General features: G+C 55.1%; 1 pseudogene; it reads left to right on the forward strand.

Annotated features, from left to right (window-relative positions):
* Nucleotides 1-1909: 1909 nt before the first annotated feature.
* Nucleotides 1910-2023, forward strand: LOC114806945 (annotated as a pseudogene).
* The last annotated feature ends 16923 nt before the right edge of the window (nt 2024-18946 follow it).

The following is an 18946-nucleotide window of genomic DNA, read 5'->3' on the forward strand; positions in this document are numbered from 1 at the left end:
CGTTGTATTCATTCATATTAACGCCTAGCTCCTCCTGTAGACCGTAAGCTCCCCGTGGGCAGGGCACGTGACCCTCGACTCTGCCGTACCGGACTCTCCCAAGTGCTCGGTCCAGTACCCTGCACATAGTAAACGCTCGGAAAATACCACTGATCGACCGTGGTGGTTCACCAGAAGCAAGAGACCCTTTCCCTGCCTTCGAGGAGCTTCAACTCCAGTGGAGGAGACAGATGGCCGGGGAAGTTGCGGAAGAGGGGAGGAAACATAATGGCGGACGGCGGGAGCAGGAGGGAGAACGAGAACAAGAACCTCAAAGTCACAAGCCCAAACCGGTTCCCAATGTCCCGTGGATCGTGGGGACCCATCCCCTTCTGGCCTTGGGCACCTCGTTCCTCGGTTTCTTTCCCCCGGCTCCGTGCGACGTGAACATTAGCGAACGAGAACTGAAAATCATGGAAATAAGCCCTTTTGACAAGCACGATAATTACGCAGACACAACAGATGCTGATAATTTTTATTTCTGGGGGGAAAACGATTAAGGTCTTTACCATAATAACAAAGACCCAGAAGATGAGAACAAGGAGGCGGAGATAACATGAGACAATATACGTGTGATCGCAACCCTTAATTTAAGAAAGAACTTTCACGCTGAAACCAACGTGAAAGTATATTCTCTCACGTCGATCCGGTTCCTGCTCCACGTGTCCCTCCCGGGGCAGCGCTCCCAAGGCCTGAACTGGGGGAGGGAGATCGGAGGTGGCGGGGGGCAGAGGGGAGGGCTTGGGGTGACGGAGCTCCACGAAGGCCACCGTTTACCCCGAAGGAAGTGGAGAGAGAAGGCTTGTGGTCACCTCCTCTCTGGCCCTCTCCCTGTGACTCTCCTCCTCCCTCTGCCCATCTCCCTGTGTTTCTTCCTCTCTCCTCTTCCTGTGACTCTCCTCCTCCCTCTCCCGGCTCCCTGTGACTCTCTTCCTCTCCCTGCTACACTCCTCCTCCCTCTCCTCCTCTCCCTTTGCCTCTCCTCCTGTCTCCCCATCTCCCTTTGACTCACCTCCTCTCCCCCCTCCCCGGGACTGCCTTCCTTTCTCCCCTTCTCCCAGGGACTCACCTCTCTTCCCTGTCACCCTGAGAAGTCCCTCTCTCCCCCTTCACTCTGTGACTCCTCCTCTCTCTTCCCCTTCTCCCTGTGTCTCTCCTCCTCTGACTCTTCCTCTCCTCCCCTCTCCGTTCTGAGAGCCCAGTGATGAAAAGCTCACACTCACTCAGTGATATTTACTGAGCCCTACATTGAACACCCACTGTGAGCAGAGCACTGTCCCGCATGCTTGGAAGAGTACTTCAGGGAGCGGGGACCTGCCCTCGGGAAGTTTCCAGTCCGCTGTGAGCCGTGCACTTGACGTGTCCCAAACAGAACCCCTCATATTCCAAACACTATCTTTCACCCGACTTTCCCGTCACTGTGGACAGCACCACCGTCCCCCCCGTCTCACAAGCCAGTAACCACGTTGTAATCCTTGATACGTCACTCTCATTCAACCCACATATTCAATCCGTCACCAAACTCTGCTGCTTCGACCTTCACAGCATCGCTAAAATCCGCCCTTTCCTCTCCATCCAAACTGCCACCAAGTAAATCCAAGAATTTATCCTAACCCACCTCCATTACTGTATCAGCTTCCTCGCTGATCTCCGAGCCTCCTGCCTCTCCCCACTCTGCTCCATATTTCACTCCGCTGCCCGGATCATTTTTCTACAGAAATGTTCAGTCCATGTCTCCCCACTCCTCAAGAAGCTCCAGGGGTTGCCCGCCCATCCACCTCCACGTCAAATTATTCTTATTAAGTGCCGTCGAGTTATTTCTGATTCGCGGCGATTCCGTGGATATACTTTCTCCAGAACGTCCCGTCCTGTGCCGTAATCCACAACCTTTAGCACATATACTAAAATTGGAATGATACAGAGAAGATCAGCATGGCCCCTGCGCAAGGATGACACGCAAATTCGTGAAGTGTTCCTTTAGTGCTATTGTTTTTGTCTGTCTCCCCCGATTAGACCGTAAGCCCGTCAAAGGGCAGGGACTGTCTCTGTCTGTTACCGATTTGTACATTCCAAGCGCTCAGTACAGTGCTCTGCACATAGTAAGCGCTCAATAAATACTATTGAATGAATGAATGAACCTTTCTAACGGTCCTTCCGTTATCGTTGTTCCGGCCTCTATCCGTCTAGCTGCCCGTCTGCCTCTTCCACGTTTTCCCTGCACTTTTCCTAGCATTAGTGTCTTCTCCAGAGAATTAGTCCTCCTCGTTAGGTGTCCACTCATTCATCCATTCAATAGTACTTATTGAGCGTTCACTATGCTCAGAGCACTGTACTAAGCGCTTGGAATGTCCAAAACATGCTCATCTAAGTCGAGGTGAGTAGAATCAGATAGAAACTCCTTAAAGCACTCAATCACTTTGCCCCCTCCTACTCATCCATTCATTCAGTCATATTTATTCAGTTGTGTTTCCCGAGTGCTTACTGTCTGCAGAGCGCTGTAACGAGCGGATCCATTCCCTGCCCACAAAGAGCTTGCAGTCTAGAGGCCTCCTACTTTACCTGTCTAGTTTGCTCCTAGGACCCAGCCCTCACGCTTCACTCTTCTGATGCCAACCTACTCGCTGCACCTTGATCTCGTCTACCTCGTCACCGACCTCTCGCCCACATCCCGCCTCTAGCCCGGAACGCCCTCCCTCTTCATATCCGACAGATGATCGATCTCTGCGCTGTCAGAGCCTCACTAAAAGCACAACTCCTCCAAGAGGCCTTCCCCGATTAAACCCTCCTTTCTTCTACTCCCATTCCCTTCTGCGGCACCCTTGCACCCTTTATTCGCCCCTCCCTAGCCCTTATGTCCACGTGCACTCGCCACTTGTCTGCTGCGCGACCTTGGGCAAGCCACTTGACTTCTCTGTGCCTCAGTCACCTCATCTGTTAAATGGGGATTAAGACTGTGAGCCCCAAGTGGGACAACCTGATGACCTTGTAATAATAATAATAATAATAATAATAATAATGTTGGTATTTGTTAAGCGCTTACTATGTGCAGAGCACTGTTCTGAGCGCTGGGGTAGACACAGGGGAATCAGGTCGTCCCACGTGGGGCTCACGGTCTTAATCCCCATTTTACAGATGAGGGAACTGAGGCACAGAGAAGTGAAGCGACTCGCCCACAGTCACACAGCTGGCAAGTGGCAGAGCCGGGATTCGAACCCATGACCTCTGACTCCAAAGCCCGTGCTCTTTCCACTGAGCCATGCTGTTGTATCTACCCCAGCGCTTAGAACGGTACTTGGCACATAGTAAGCGCTTAACAAACACCACCGTCATCATCATATCCATAATTTATTTATATCAACGTCCGTCCCCCACTCTTAGACCGTATTCTCCTCGAGGGCGGGGAACGTATCTGTCGACTCTTTTAGATCGTCCTCTCCAAAGTGATAGGTACGCTGCTCCGCACGCGGTAAGTACTCAATAAATATGATTGATTAGTTGACTGACTGGACTGAATGCTTGGAAGAATACAATAGAGTCAGTAGCCGTCATCCCTGTCCTAAAGGAGCTTCCAGTCCATTGTGTACAGAGACCAGCCAGGCGGAACTGATGCCGTCTCTTGTGGCGCTCATAGGGGAAGCAGCGCGGCTCAGTGGCAAGAGCCCGGGCTTCGGAGTCAGAGGTCATGGGTTCGACTCCCGGCGCTGCCCCTCGTCAGCTGTGTGACTGAGGGCGAGTCGCTTCACTTCTCTGGGCCTCAGTGACCTCATCTGGAAAATGGGGATTAACCGTGAGCCCCACGTGGGACGACCCGATCCCCCTGTGTCACCCCCAGCGCTTAGAACAGTGCTCTGCACATAGTCAGCGCTTAACAAATACCAACATTGTTATTATTATCTCGTTCAAGAGGCCTTCCCCGACCAAGCCCTCATTTTTGTTTTTCTCCCATTCCCTTCTGCGTCACCCTGATTTGCTCCCTTTATTCCCCAACCCGCCCCACTCTACCCCCTAGCACTTGGGACCGTATCCGTAACCTCTATGAATGCTTGTCTCTCCCTCTGGACCGTAAGCTTGCCGCGGGCAGGGGACGCGTCTGCCAACTCTGCTGATGATCACGGCGCCGATCAGAATGACGGACAGCGTTTCTCTTTGATCCAACCCGCTCTAAAACTATATCCTTCGGACTGGCTCTTCCCTGGGAAAATCTCTGGCCTGAGCTTCAATTACCCGGGCAGTTTTGGTGAAAGTGGCATTTTTGCGCGGTCTCGACCCAGAGTAAAGCATCTATCCGTCAAATCGTTTGTATTTATTGAGCATCTACTTTATGCGGAGCGCCGTACCAAGCACTTGGGAGAGGACAAGACGACAATATAGCAGACAATTCCTTGACCGCAACCAACTTTCGACTTCCTCTGCAAACCAAAGCGGACCTTGCCGAAATCGGAGCCATCTGGCATTCTGGCTTTAAGGCATCTCACTGTGGGCAGGGAATGTGGCCGCTGTATCGTTCTGCCGTACTCTCCCAAGTGCTTAGTCCGATGGTCTGCACACTGTAAGCGCTCAATAAATATGACTGACTGACTGAACGGCTCCTCTACCACAGAGCCACGGGCAGGAGGTTTCTCGCTCCATTCGAGGCCTGCGGGAAACTCCACCAGCTAACGGTCTCGGAGGAGAAAGACCGAAAAAAAAAAAATCCAGGCTGAAGGGCAGGGGAGGAAGAGAGAAGGCTGGGGCCAGGAAGAAGAAACGATCACCTGCACGGGAGAACACCAAACGCAGCGAGATGAGCCCTCGAAGAAGCAGCGTGGCGTACGAGAAGCAGCATGGCAAAACGGAGAGAGCCCGGGCTTTGGAGTCGGAAGGTCACGGGTTCTAATCCCGACTCCGCCACTTGTCGGCTGTGTGACCCCGGGCAAGTCACTTCACTTCTCTGAGGCTCAGTTACCTCTTCTGTAAAACCGGGATTGAGACCGTGAGCCCCACGTGGGACAGGGACTGTGCCCAACCCGCTCTGCTCGTATCCGCCCCGGCACTTAGTACAATGCCCGGCACACGGTGAGTGCTTAACAAATACCATCATCATCGCCGTTATCGGTAGTATTTTTATCATTAACTACCATCGCGGCGTGAGAGCTGAAGGCCGAGCAGATCGGAGCCGGGCCGTGCCGTCTTTGGAATTCACTGACACGCGGGCAGGGGGATCGGCCACGCCCCTGGGTCGGTGGCACAGCCACCGAGAGCCGATGAACTCCCCAGGCCAACTCGGCGAGGAGGCGGTTCTTCACGTCGGGAGCGTTCCCCGTCAGTCGGGCCCTCAGAGAGAGGGGACGCTGGCCGCAGAGACAGATGGGCGAGCCCGACCCAAACGGGCCCGACGAAGAAGAGCGTGCGATCCGAAGAGAACATCCCAGCCATCGCCATTCATTCCCGCATTCGTTCAGTAGTGTTCACTGAGCACTCACTTGGTGCAGAGCACTGTACTAAGTGCTTGGGAAAGGACAATACAGGAATAAAGGGAGACAATCCCTGCCTACAACGAGCTCATAGTCTGGGCCGGGGGGGAGGGGGAGATAGCGATACAAGTAAACAGGCATTCACATAAATAAATAAAATTACAGATATATAGATAAGTGCTGCAGGGTGGGGAGAAGGGGAAGGAGCAAAGGGAGCTAGTCAGAGTGATGCGGAAGGGAATGGGAGATGAGGAAAAGTGGGGCTCAGTCTGGGAAGGCCTCTCGGAGGAGATGTGTCTTCAGTAAATCTTCGAAGGGAGGGAGAGTAATTGTTTGGCGTAGTTGAGGAGGGAGGGCGTTCCGGGTCAGAAGGAGGACGTGGACCGGGATCAGCGGCAAGACAGGCGAGACAGAGGCACAGTGAGAAGGTTAGCACCAGAGGAGTGAAGCGTGCGGACCGGGTTGCGGAACGAGAGAAGCGAGGTGAGGTAGGAGGGGCCGTGGTAAAGAGAGCGCTAAAGCCAACGGTGAGGTGTTTCTGTTTGATACGGAAGTGGATAGGCATCCACTGGAGATCTGTGGGGGGGGGGGGTGACACGCCCTGAACGTTTCTGTCGAGAGATAATCCGGCCAGCAGAGTGAAGTATGGACTGGAGTGGGGAGAGGCAGAAGGTTGGGAGGTCAGAGAGGAGGCTGATGCAGTAGTCTAGGCGGGATAGGATGAGCGACTGTACTAACGTGGTAGTGATTTGGATGGAAAGGAAAGGGCAGATTTTAGCGATGTTGTGAAGGTGAGTCCGACAGGATTTCGTGACGGATCGGATGCGCGGGTTGAAAGAGAGACCGGAATCCAGGGTAACACCAAGGTTATGATGGTCTTGTGAGACGGGAAGGACGGTGGTGCCGTCTACAGTGCCGGGAAGGTCCGGGAGAGGATGGGGTCTGGGGGGGAAGATGAGGAGCTCTGCTTTGGACATGTTAAGTTGGAGGTGACGGGAGGACATTCAAGTAGAGATGTACTGAAGGCAGGGACCCGGAGAGAGATCGGGAGAGGAGAGGTAGATTTGGGTATCATCCGCATGTTTCCCTCCAGGCTGTGAGCCCGTCGTGGGCAGGGATTGTCTCTCTTTATTGCTGCATTGTACTTTCCAAGCATTTAGTACAACGCTCTGCACGCCGTAGGCGCTCGATAAAAGCAACTGAATGAATGGATGGAGATGGTAGCCGAAGCCATGGGAGCGAATGGGTCCTCCATGAGCGTGAGTGTAGATGGAGAATAGAAGGGGACCGAGAACCGAACCTTGAGGGGTCCCTACAGTTAGGGATATCCTGCCCTAAATGCCTGGGCTAGCCTCCCTTTTCCGTGGGGGTTTTATAAATGGCATTTGTTAAGTGCTCACTATGTTCCAGGCGCCGTACTGAACGCTGCGGTAGATCCGAGAGAGTTAGGTCGGACACGGTCCGTGTCCCAGGTGGGGCTCATAATCTTAATCCCCATTTTACATACGAGAGAACCGAAGGCCAGAGAAGTGAAATGACTCACCCGAGGTCCCCCGGCAGATGAGCGGCAGAGCCGGGCTTAGAACCCAGGTCCTCCCGACTCCCGGGCCCGGGCTCTACCCGCTAGGCCACGCTACGTCTACAGCCCAGTTCCTCGAAGAGCACGGAGGCACCCACAGCCTCCGCTTCCTCGCCGACCCCCTCCCGAGTGGATTTCGGCCCTCTGCTCCATTCATTCGTTCAATGGTGTCTATTGAGCGCTTACTACGTGCAGAGCACTGTACTAAGCGCTCGGAATGGACAAATCGGTAACAGATAGAGACGGTCCCCGCCTTCTGACGGGTTTACGGTCTAATCGGGGGAGACGGACAGACGAGAACAATGGCAGTGAATAGAATCAAGTTCCACCGCTCCACTGAGAACCGCCGCCCCCCAGCCTCCGGGGAGACCGGTCCGGCGGAGAGAGGCCCCGCTCGCCACTTCCGCCGGCGGCCCGAGACGCCACGCGATCGGGGCAGGCGGCTAAAGAGACGATGGGCGAGACAGAGCCTGGGTGGCATATTCGATCGTTTAATTCGGGGTAATGAGCCCAAGTCGCTGGTTAAATTAAAACGCTATTTTCTTCCGCCGCATAAATGTGGGGCACGGATGTCACGGAAGGAAAATAAAATGGCCATTTCCTCCAAACCCAGAAAGAGAGTTGAACGGCAATTGGTGATTATGTCGAATTAATCAGGTTCCAGTAAATGAGAGGCCCGCGATTGCGGAGGAAGGAAGCGTTTAACCTTGAAAAGGGTAGGCGATTAAATGGGAAGACCCCACGGGCTGGTGAGTCGCCGCTGGGGGTGGGGGGTGGAGGGTCGGCACTGGGCTTAACAACTAGCGACTCCGTCTTATCGGACTCTCCCAAGCGCTTAGTACGGTGCCCGGCATCCAGGAAGTGACGGACTGATCGATTGGCTACAGGGAGGTGAAGCCTCCAGGCGATCGGTCCTCCCCGCCCCCGGCCCCCATTTCTCAGCCCCCGCCTCCTCCGGGCCGCCTGAAGGAAGGAGAACACCAGGCGGACCGTCACGTCCCTCTCCAGTTGACCGGAAGAGGACGGATCGGAATCCGGACCGAGAATCCAACGAATCAGAAAAGAATCCGTCGGCCTCCGGCCCACGATTTCTCGAAGAGTTCCCCGACGGCGTGGTGCTTCTCCGTGCGGCGTGAGCGGTCGAGCGAGCGGCATAATTATTCAAATGCGACCTATTTTTTTTTTCCTCCAGGAAATCCATTTCTTCCTCTAAACGTAGTCTTTGTGGAAATGAATCTGAACTGTTATCTACGAAAATAATGAGAGTGGAGGGGCCGGGGTGTCATTCCACGAGCTCACAGCGCTCCCTCCGTTTAGACTAAAATACAGGTGCTGAATGAAGGTTGAATTGAAAAAGCGAGTGATGCGGAGAACTCCCGGGCCACGTGCCTCGACGCCCCTCCTTCTCCCCCGAGGAAGGACGCCCAGGTAATCAAGCGAAAGCGATTCAACTGGGGGAATCTTAATAGCAGAGACGACCGGCAGAGCGCCGTTCGCCGAGTCACCTCGGCATCACGACGGAGGGGCGGACGGAGCTGATCCGTCCCCCGGCGGCGGGGGAGCGGGGTGCCCTCGCTCCTCGGAGAGGCCCTGACCCGGAAGGGGGCAGCTCAGTGGAAAGAGCACGGGCTTTGGAGTCAGAGGTCATGGGTTCGAATCCCCGCTCGGCCACTCGGCGGCTGTGTGACTTTGGGCGAGTCGCTTAACTTCTCGGTGCCTCGGTTCCCTCATCTGTAAAATGGGGATGAAGACCGTGAGCCCCACGCGGGACGACCCGATTCCCCTGTGTCTACCCCAGCGCTTAGAACGGTGCTCGGCACATAGTGAGCGCTTAACAAATACCAACGTTATTATTATTATTGGGCTTGGTGAGTCCCCCTCTACCCCCGTTCAGCCAGAACTTGGGGAATGGGAGGGCAAAATTCTGCTTTCCCTTCTCCTTCACCTCCTTGTTCTCTCCTTCTTTCCCTTTCTCCGCCTCTTGACGCTGACAGTCCCATCCATCCACTCAGGGGATGTGTCTATTGTTCTAACGTTAGGGAAGCAGGGTGGCTCAGTGGAAAAGAGCCTGGGCTTCGGAGTCAGAGGTCAGGAGTTCGACTCCCGACTCTACCACTCGTCAGCTGTGCGACTGCGGGCGAGTCACTTCACTTCTCTGGGCCTCAGTGACCTCATCTGGAAAATGGGGATGAACTGTGAGCCTCACGTGGGACGACCTGATGACCCTGTATCTCCCCCAACGCTTAGAACGGTGCTCTGCACACAGTAAGCGCTTAACAAATACCAACATTATTATCATTATAATGTCCTCTCCCAAGCGCTCAGCACACAGTAAGCGTTCAATGAGTACGATTGACTGACTTTACCATTAGTTTGGAAAGAGCCTGGGCTTCGGAGTCAGACGCCATGGGTTCGACTCCCGACTCTGCCACTTGTCAGCTGTGCGACTGCGGGCGAGTCACTTCACTTCTCTGGGCCTCAGTGACCTCATCTGGAAAATGGGGATTCACTGTGAGCCTCACGTGGGACGACCTGATGACCCTGTATCTCCCCCAGCGCTTAGAACGGTGCTCTGCACCTAGTGAGCGCTCCACAAATACCAACATTGTTATTATTATCATGTCCTCTCCCAAGCGCTCAGCACGCAGTAAGCGTTCAATGAATACGACTGACTGACTTTACTATTACTACTATTATTAGACTGCAAGCTCCTCCGCTCGACTGTAAGCTTCTCGTGGGCAGGAACAGCGTCTACCAACCCTACTGTACTCTCCCGAGCACTTAATACAGTGCTCTGCACCCACAGAGCACTGGGGGGAATTACCAATCGACGGATACATCAGTCGTAGTCACCGAGCACCTCCGAAGGGTGCAGACGTAAGAGAGACGAAGGATCCAGGCCCCTTGGGCGGTAACCAGAGTTGTTGGTAATGGTATTTGTCAAACACTTACTATGTGCCAGGCACTGTTCTAAGCGCTCGAGTGGATACAGGGTAATCGGGTGGGACACAGCCCTTGTCCCACACGCCTCGACTTGCTCCCTTTCCTCTTCCCCCCTCCCAGCCCTACAGCACTTGCGTACATATCTATAATTTCATTTCTTTGTATTCCTGTCTAGACTGTGTGGGCGCGGAACGGGACTGCTTATTGCTGTATTTTACTCTCCCAGGCGCTTAGGACGGTGCTCTGAGCACAGCAAGTGCTCGGTAAAAACGATCGAATGCCGGAAAGAAGGAGCGACGCAGAAGGGAGGGAGAAGAGGGTGGAGAGGTGAGAGGTTAGCCGGGGAAGGCCTCGCGGAGGAGATTTGACTTTAGTGAGGCTTTGAAGATGGGGCCTCAGTGACCTCGGCGGGGGCGGGAGGCTGTCGAATGAAATAGGTGTCTTACGGAGAAAACTTCCAAAAATAAACAACAAAGATCTAGTACTTTCTGTTTTCCAGTCGCTGGGTAGGGGCTAAATAATCACCCGATTAACCGTAACCGAGGCTTGGATTCGCCATCTGAAGATGGATTGATATTCACAGGGAAAGTAGCTTCCAAACTCTCGGGACGGAGAGGGGGAGAAGCCTATCTATCGTCTGAGCGGAGAGGTTCTCATCAAACCAGCTCAGTTAATCAGAATCAAAGCTTCCCGTTTCGGGGGGTGGTGCTTTCCCTGCGTTTCCCCGTCTTCTTTTTGAAGGGGTGTCGGCTTTCAAAATTATCGGCATTAAGCCCCGCTTCGCCAGCGAAACTCAGCAAATCACCCGCTCCGCCTCGAAACGGAGACTTGAGACTCAAAGGAAAAGATTTTTCTGAACAACGGCCGGGGACTGCACTGGAGCATTCGAGTCGAAGTGAACGGGAGTCCAGAAAGTCCCAGCTAGAGAAACCCTCGGCTTCTTGAGAATGTAGCTGGGCTACCGTCGGGGGGAGGGGGAGGAGGGGAGAACGGGAGAAGGTGGGGAGGGGGTTGCGGCAAGAGGTGGCAATTTCTCCCCATGCCTAAGCCTTTCCAGGGCCTCTCAGCCCCGCGTAGATCGCTCAAGTCACTGGAGGTGGAAGCAACAGGCATCTCCCCGTGCCTTCCGGAGGGAGCTGATGGTTTTCCCTTTTGCGAATCTTCCCTATGCCGAAAACCGCAGCCACGGCAGTGGCATTTAGACATCAGATCCCCAGGCTTTCAGAGCTTCTCCGAGCACTCAAAATAAACGTGTTCCAGACAGCAGTCACCCTCAGTAGAGCCAATATATGAAAATAGCCTGCCGTGTGCTTAAACAGCTGCTGACGCCTCCTGGCAGACTTTTAAAAAGCCCCCTCATCAGAAGAAAGCCTTCTTACATGTCATAGATTCCCCAGCCGCTCCTTCCACACCCCCTCCTCCCACCCCCTCGCTTTTCCCTAACTCCCTTCTCTGCCCCTGAAGATCCGAAGGGGGAAAATAAGGTCCCCGGCGGCGTTCAGGGTTTCCCGGCGTCTCCGTGGCACTCTACGCGGCTCACGCCTCTGAGGCGAGATCGACGAGTCTTTGGATCTGAGGTTTCCCGAGAAGGAGGTGGGACCGGGGCCAGGCTAACAACGGCAGAACGGGATTAAAGGCGTGTCGACTGGGGCCGGGAGGGGAGGGCGAGATCTATTCTTGGGAAAGAAAGACACCGTTTCTGTGTAAGTGACCGGGAACCGACGGTGGACGAGAGAAGCCGAGCATCCCGAAGTGAGGAGAGAGTTGAAATCTACCGTCCGTCCCGGATCTCCTCTTGTCTTGAGGACATCTCAGAGGGGAAGCCCCTTGCGGACAAGGAAGCGGATCCTTTCTTTATTCGGTATCTCCCAAGTGCCCAGTACGGGGCGGCGGGCCAGGTGGGAATTCAATATATGCGACTATCGCTCCCTCTTGTCATCCTCTCGGTCCTCCTCTTCCTCCATCTGGTCCTCCTCGTCCTTGTCCTCCTCCTCATCCTCCTCCCCGTGCTCTTCCTCCCCCTTCCCCCTTCTCCTCTTCTTCCTCCTCCTCCTCTTCCTACTATTACTCTTGCTTGGATTTTCTCATGGGGCAGTTACCTGAAATCCAGCAATTTTGAAACCAGTTTCGTTCTCTACTTAATCTTCCTCCGGTGAAGGTCTCGAGTGTTACCAAGTTTCCCATGACACAGTTATAACCACGTCGGTATTCGTTAAGCGCTTACTACGTGCCGAGCACCCTTCTAAGCGCCGGGGCGGACACAGGGTCATCAGGTCGCCCCACGTGGGGCTCGCGGTCTTCATCCCCATTTTCCAGATGAGGCCCAGAGAAGTGAAGTGACTCGCCCACGGTCACCCAGCTGCCAAGTGGCGGAGCCGGGATTCGAACCCATGACCTCTGACTCCCAAGCCCGGGCTCTTTCCACCGAGCCACGCTGCTTCTCCCGGACATTTTCTTTTTTTACCACGCCTTAGTCAGTAGAATTTAGAGAAGACCTACGGTGTGCAGATCACCTTACTAAATCACTGGGCAGCACAACCAAAGCACGGGACAATTTCCCTGCCCACGGGGTGTTTACATTCTCATGGGGGTAGATGAAAACAAAACGGCTGATCCGGGTAAGGAGAAAGAGAGCGGCAAGATGGAGAGGTGAAGAAATAAGTGCTAAAATAGCGGTCCTCCTCATCGAAACTAGGGAACGCGTCCACCAACCCTGCTGCGTCGTACTCTCCCAGTCGCTTAGTACCGTGCTTGGCACGTGCAGTCAACGTTCAAAAAATACCACTCATGGCTCGACTGAGGTTGATTCCGTAGTCCCAACCGGAGGGGATGAGAGATTGACATTATTTCTATTAATGTCTTTCTCCCCGTCTAGACGGTAAGCTTGCTGTGGGCGGGGAACGTGTCCGCTTGTTGTTATATTGTACTCTCCCAAACAGTACAGCGCTCTGCACACGGTAAGCGACCGATAAATACGTTCGACCGACCGACCACAGTTGCTTCAGAGAGCAAATAAATAACCGGACAGTTTTCCGTGAATATTATTATAGGATGATGATGACGGTGCTTGTTAAGCGCCGACTACATGCCAAAGACTGTTCTAAGCGCCGGGGTAGTTACAGGGTAATCAGGTCGTCCCACGTGGTCCTCACCGTCTTAATCCCCATTTTACAGATGAGGGAACTGAGGCCCGGAAAAGTTAAGCGAAGTCACAGCTGCCAAATGCTGGAGGATTTCTTCTCGCTCTAGGCTTCGAGGCCGTCCATCGCCTCGCCCCCTCCTACCTCTCCTCCCTCCTCTCTTTCCACCGGCCACCCCGCGCGCTCCGCTCCCCCGCCGCCCGCCTCCCCGCCGTCCCCCGGTCTCGCCCGTCCCGCCGACGACCCCCGGGCCGCGTCCTCCGCCCTCCCTCCTCGCCTCCGCCGGACCGATTCTCTTCCCCTCTCCGGATCCCTACTTAAAGCTCGCCTCCTCCGAGAGGCCTTCCCACGCCGAGCTCCCCCCTTTTTCCCTCCGCTCCCTCTACCCCCCCCTTGACCTCCCCGCAGCCGAGGCCTCTTCTCCCCCCTCTCCCTCCGCTCCTCCCCCTCTCCCTTCCCCCTCCCCTCGGCACCGCGCTCGTCCGCCCGACCGTATATATCTTCATCACCCGATTTATTTCCTTAATGAGCTGTACATCGCCTCGATTCTATCCGTTCGCTACTGTTTTAATGAGACGTTCATCCTCTCGATCCTATTTATTGCCATTCTTCTCGTCTGCCCGTCTCCCCCGATCGGACCGTGAGCCCGTCGGAGGACGGGGACCGTCCCCGTTACCGATTTGTCCATTCCAAGCGCTCAGTCCAGCGCTCTGCACACAGTAAGCGCTCCATAAATACTATCGAATGAACGAGAAGGGATTAGAACCCACGACCACTGACCCCTAAGCCCGTGCTCTTTCTACTAAGCCACGCTGCTTCTCCCACTAAGCCTTGCCATTTCTTATACTTGTATTAGATCATTTTAAGTTGAATCTGAATATCCCGAATCGTCCCCCCTCCCAGAGGGATCGCCACCGATCCGGACAGAGAGGAGCCCCCCGGTTCAGCGAACTGAACTCAAGCTGAGCTCCCACCGGGAGCTGAACACGCTTCCAAATACGTCCGTCTCATTTTCCACCAGGGGCCAGGCGGGTGCCAAGACTAATAATAATAATGATCACGGTATTCGTTAAGCACTTACCGTGTGCCGGCCGCCGTACTAAGCGCTGGGGCGGCTACAAGCCAACTGACGTAGCCCCGTCCCCCGTGGGGCTCGCGGTCTCACTCCCGTTTTACGGCTGAGGCCACCGAGGCCAGAGAAGTGACTTGACCGAGGTCACACGGCAGCCGGGATCAGAACCCGTGACCTTCCGCCTCCCGGGCCCGGGCTCTAGCCACTGTGCCAGGCTGCTTCTCCAGAGTCTGCTGAGTTCTCTTAGAGACAGGCAGGCTCCCCCAGAGACCCCACAGCGTTTAATGACAATAATGTCGGTATCTGTTAAGCGCTCGCTATGTGCAGAGCACCGTTCTAAGCGCTGGGGGAGATAACGGGGTCATCGGGTCGCCCCACGTGAGGCTCACGGTCTTCGTCCCCGTTTTCCAGACGAGGTCACTGAGGCCCAGAGAAGCGAAGCGACTCGCCCACGGTCCCACAGCTGACGCGTGGCAGAGGCGGGATTCGAACTCATGACCTCTGACTCCCAAGCCCGGGCTCTTCCCACTGAGCCAAGCTGCTTCTCACACTGTTCACTGGCGTTAGCAGGAGGTGGAGAAAGGGGTTTTTCTGGGGTCGCTGGGGAAGAGTCCTCCTGCCAGACAGCAGCCAGATAAACGGAAATAACAACAGAAAGCTAGCAAAATGGGACACCAGAAGAAGTCCCCGCTTTGTCTGATTCTCACCCCGCTTCAGGGGACCTGGGCCCTAATTCATTCCATAGTGTTTACTGAGCGCTTACTATGTGCAGAGCACTGTACTAAGCGCTTGGAATGGACAGATCGGCAACGGATAGAGACGGCCCCTGCCCTCTGACAGGCTTACGGTCCTAATCCCGGCTCCGCTGCTTGCCCGCCCTGTGACTGTGGGCAAGTAATGATAATAATAATGTCGGTGTCTGTTAAGCGCTTACTATGTGCGGAGCGCCGTTCTAAGCGCTGGGGGAGATACGGGGTCATCAGGTGGTCCCGCGTGAGGCTCACAGTCATCCCCATTTTCCAGGTGAGGGAACTGAGGCACAGAGAAGGGAAGTGACTCGCCCACAGCGACACAGCTGCCAAGGGGCAGAGCGGGGATTCGAACCCATGACCTCTGACTCCCGAGCCCGGGCTCTTTCCACTGAGCCACGCCGCGAGTCATTTCACTTCTCTCTGCCTCAGTTCCCTCCTCTGTGAAATGGGGATTCGATACCTGTTCTCCCTTTGACTTAGACTGGGAGACCCGCGCGGCCCCTGGTTGTCTTGTATCTTCCCCAGCTCTTAGCACAGTGCTTGGTACGTAGAGAAGCGGCGCGGCTCGGTGGAAAGAGCCCGGTCTTGGGAGTCGGAGGTCATGGGTTCGAATCCCGGCTCTGCCCCTTGGCAGCTGTGTGACTCTGGGCGAGTCGCTTCACTTCTCCGGGCCTCAGTTCCCCCATCTGTCAAATGGGGACGAAGACCGTGAGCCTCACGGGGGACGGCCCGATGACCCCGTATCTCCCCCAGCGCTTAGAACGGTGCTCTGCACGTAGTGAGCGCTTAACAGATACCAACATTATTAAGCAAGACCACAGTTACCACTGGTATCATTACGATTACCGCGCGCCGAGCACCGTTCTAAGCGCTGGGGGGGGATACGAGGTGATCGGGTTGTCCCTCATGGGGCTCCCAGTCTTCATCCCCATTTTCCAGATGAGGTCACCGAGCCCCATATGGGTCATACGAGGTCACTGAGGCCCAGAGAAGTGAAGCGACTCGCCCACGGTCCCCCAGCTGCCAAGCGGCGGGGCCGGGATTCGCACCCATGACCTCTGACTCCCAAGCCCGGGCTCTTTCCGCCGCTTCTCCGATAAGCGGTCGGACCAGCGCGGCGGCCGTTTGGATAGGGAGGAGGAGCGGATCCTCGAGGTGTTTGGGAAAGAGAGTCCGAAGTCCGTTATTCCTTCATTCCATCGTATTCGTTGAGCTCTTACTGTGTGCAAAGCACTGTGCTAAGCTCTTATCCATGTGCTACCCACCCTCCTGCCCGTATTCCCTTTGCCTTTCTCCCCTAACCTGTAATTCATAATAATGATAATATTGGTTAGGCGCTTACTTATGTGCCAAGCACCGTTCTAAGCGCTGGGATAAATACAAGGTGATCAGGTTGTCGCACGGGGGGCTCGCAGTCTTTCATCCCCATTTTCTAGACGTGGTAACTGAGGCCCAGAGAGGGTGAGCCGAAGTCGCACAGCTGATAAGTGGCGGAGTCGGGATTAGAACCCACGACCTCTGCCAGGCCCGGGCTCTTTCCATTCATTCAATAGTATTTATTGAGCGCTTACTATGTGCAGAGCGCCGTACTATACTAAGCGCTTGGAATGTACGCCAATCTGCCTTCCACGCTAGACCGCAAGCTCCTCGAGGGCAGAGGTCGAATTTACTAATTCTATCGGACCCTCCCAAGTGCCCGGTGCAGTACTCCGCATACGGTGGGTGCTCAGTAAATACTACTCGAGCGGAAAGAGCCCGGGCTTGGGAGTCAGAGGTCAAGGGTTCGAATCCCGCCTCCGCCCCTGGTCAACTGTGGGCAAGTCACTTCACTTTTCTGGCCCGCAGTCACCTCGTCTGGAAAACGGGGATGAAGACCGGGAGCCTCACGAGGGACGACCCGACGACCCCGTATCTCCCCCGGCGCTTAGAACGGTGCTCCGCACGTAGTGAGCGCTTAACGGATACCAACGTCATCATTCTTATACACCCTTTTCGGTTTTGCCCCCTTGCTGCCCTCCAAGTGCCCGGATTTCACCAAGGTTAGGGATCGCGTGTATTCACTGGGCAGGGGACAGGCCGACTGACCGTGTTGCACTGTTTCGTCGGGTTTTTTTAAAAAGGGTATTTATTAAGCGCTCGCTCTGTGCCAAGCACTGTTCTGGGCACTGGACTAGATACGAGGTAATCAGGTTGGACACCGTCCCTGCCCCACATTCATTCATTCATTCAATAGTATTTATTGAGCGCTCGCTATGTGCGGAGCACTGGACTAAGCGCTTGGAATGGACAAATCGGCAACAGATAGAGACGGTCCCTGCCCTCTGACGGGCTCGCGGTCTAATCGGGCTCGGTGAATACCACCGATGGATCGATCGGTCGAGTGGGCAAGTCACTTTGGGAAGCAGCGTGGCTCAGTGCGAAGAGCCCGGGCTTGGGAGTCAGAGGTCGTGGGTTCGAATCCCGGCTCCGCCCCCCGGCAGCCGGGTGACCGTGGGCGAGTCGCTTCACTTCTCTGGGCCTCAGTTCCCTCATCTGTAAAACGGGGATTAACCGTGAGCCTCCCGTGGGACGACCCGATCGCCCCGTATCTCCCCCAGCGCTTAGAACGGTGCTCTGCGCGTAGTAAGCGCTTAACAGATACCAACATTATTATCTTCCGAGTCCCAAGAGACCTACCACGGGGGACATTAGTTAGCAGAGAGAAAAACCTCACCCACGTCGCAGGTCACGAGCCCACACAGAGCAGAGCGGGGTAAGGAGAGCGATGCGTCCCCACCCAAAGATGGCGGCCGCGCAACCCCCCTCACAGAGATGGGGCACATCCCTTCCAAGAGGTCTTCCCCAACCAGACCCTCATTTCCTCTTCTACCATTCCCTTCTCTGTCGTCCTTGCATTTAGATCTGTGCCCTGCATCCACCCCTCCGTCTGCCGCCCGGTACCTATGACCAGAGCCGCAGTTTATCTATTTGTACTGACGTTTGTCTCGAGGGCGGGGGACGCGTTTAACGGCTCTACCGTACTCTCCCAAGCATTTAATACGGTGCTCTGCACGCAGTAGGCTCTCAATAGATACGACTGACGGATGGAGCGAATGATTATTCAGCTGTCTAACGCATCTTTAAGAAGGCTGGGCTTGTGTCTAGCCGGGTGGGCGAGTGGGAGGGGCTTTAATTCACTCATTCATTCCGTCATGTTTATTGAGCGCTTACTGTGTGCAGAGCGCTGTATCGATAATAATGTTGGTATGTGTTAAGCGCTTACTATGCGCCGAGCACCGTTCTAAGCGCTGGGGGAGGGACAGGGCCATCGGGTCCCATGCGGGGCTCACAGTCTTAATCCCCATTTTCCAGATGAGGTAACTGAGGCACAGAGAAGTGAAGTGACTCGCCCAGAGTCACACGGCTGACGAGCGGCAGAGCCGGGATCAGAACCCGTGACCTCTGACTCCTAAGCCCGGGCTCTTTCCACTGAGCCACGCTGCTTCTCTATTAAATGCTTGGGAGAGTACAACACGATCATCAGCAGACACATTCCCTGCCCACGGCGAGCTTACGGGTCTAAAGGGGGCGAAGGCAGACATTAATATAAATAAATAAATTACGGACACGTACACAAGCGCTGCGGGGCTGGGAGGGGGGAAGAGCAAAGGGAGCGAGTAAGGGTAACGCAAAGGGAGTGGAAGAGGAAAGAGAGGTCTTAGTCAGGGAAGGCCTCCTGGAGGAGATGGGCCTTCAATAAGGCTTTGAAGCGGGGGACAGTCACTGTTTGTCGGATCTGAGGAGGGAGGGTGGCCCAGGCCGGAGGCAGGACTTGGGCGAGGGGTCGGAGGCGAGACAGACGAGAACCAGGCACGGTGACGAGGTTAGCATTATAATGATGACGCCACTTGTTAAGCGCTTACCGTGTGCCGGGCACCGTTCTAAGAGGAGCGGAGTGCGTAGCAGGAGAGGCGCAAGATGAGGCGGGG

This window comes from Ornithorhynchus anatinus, chromosome X1 (genome assembly GCF_004115215.2).
Source record: "Ornithorhynchus anatinus isolate Pmale09 chromosome X1, mOrnAna1.pri.v4, whole genome shotgun sequence".
Lineage (NCBI taxonomy): Eukaryota > Metazoa > Chordata > Mammalia > Monotremata > Ornithorhynchidae > Ornithorhynchus > Ornithorhynchus anatinus.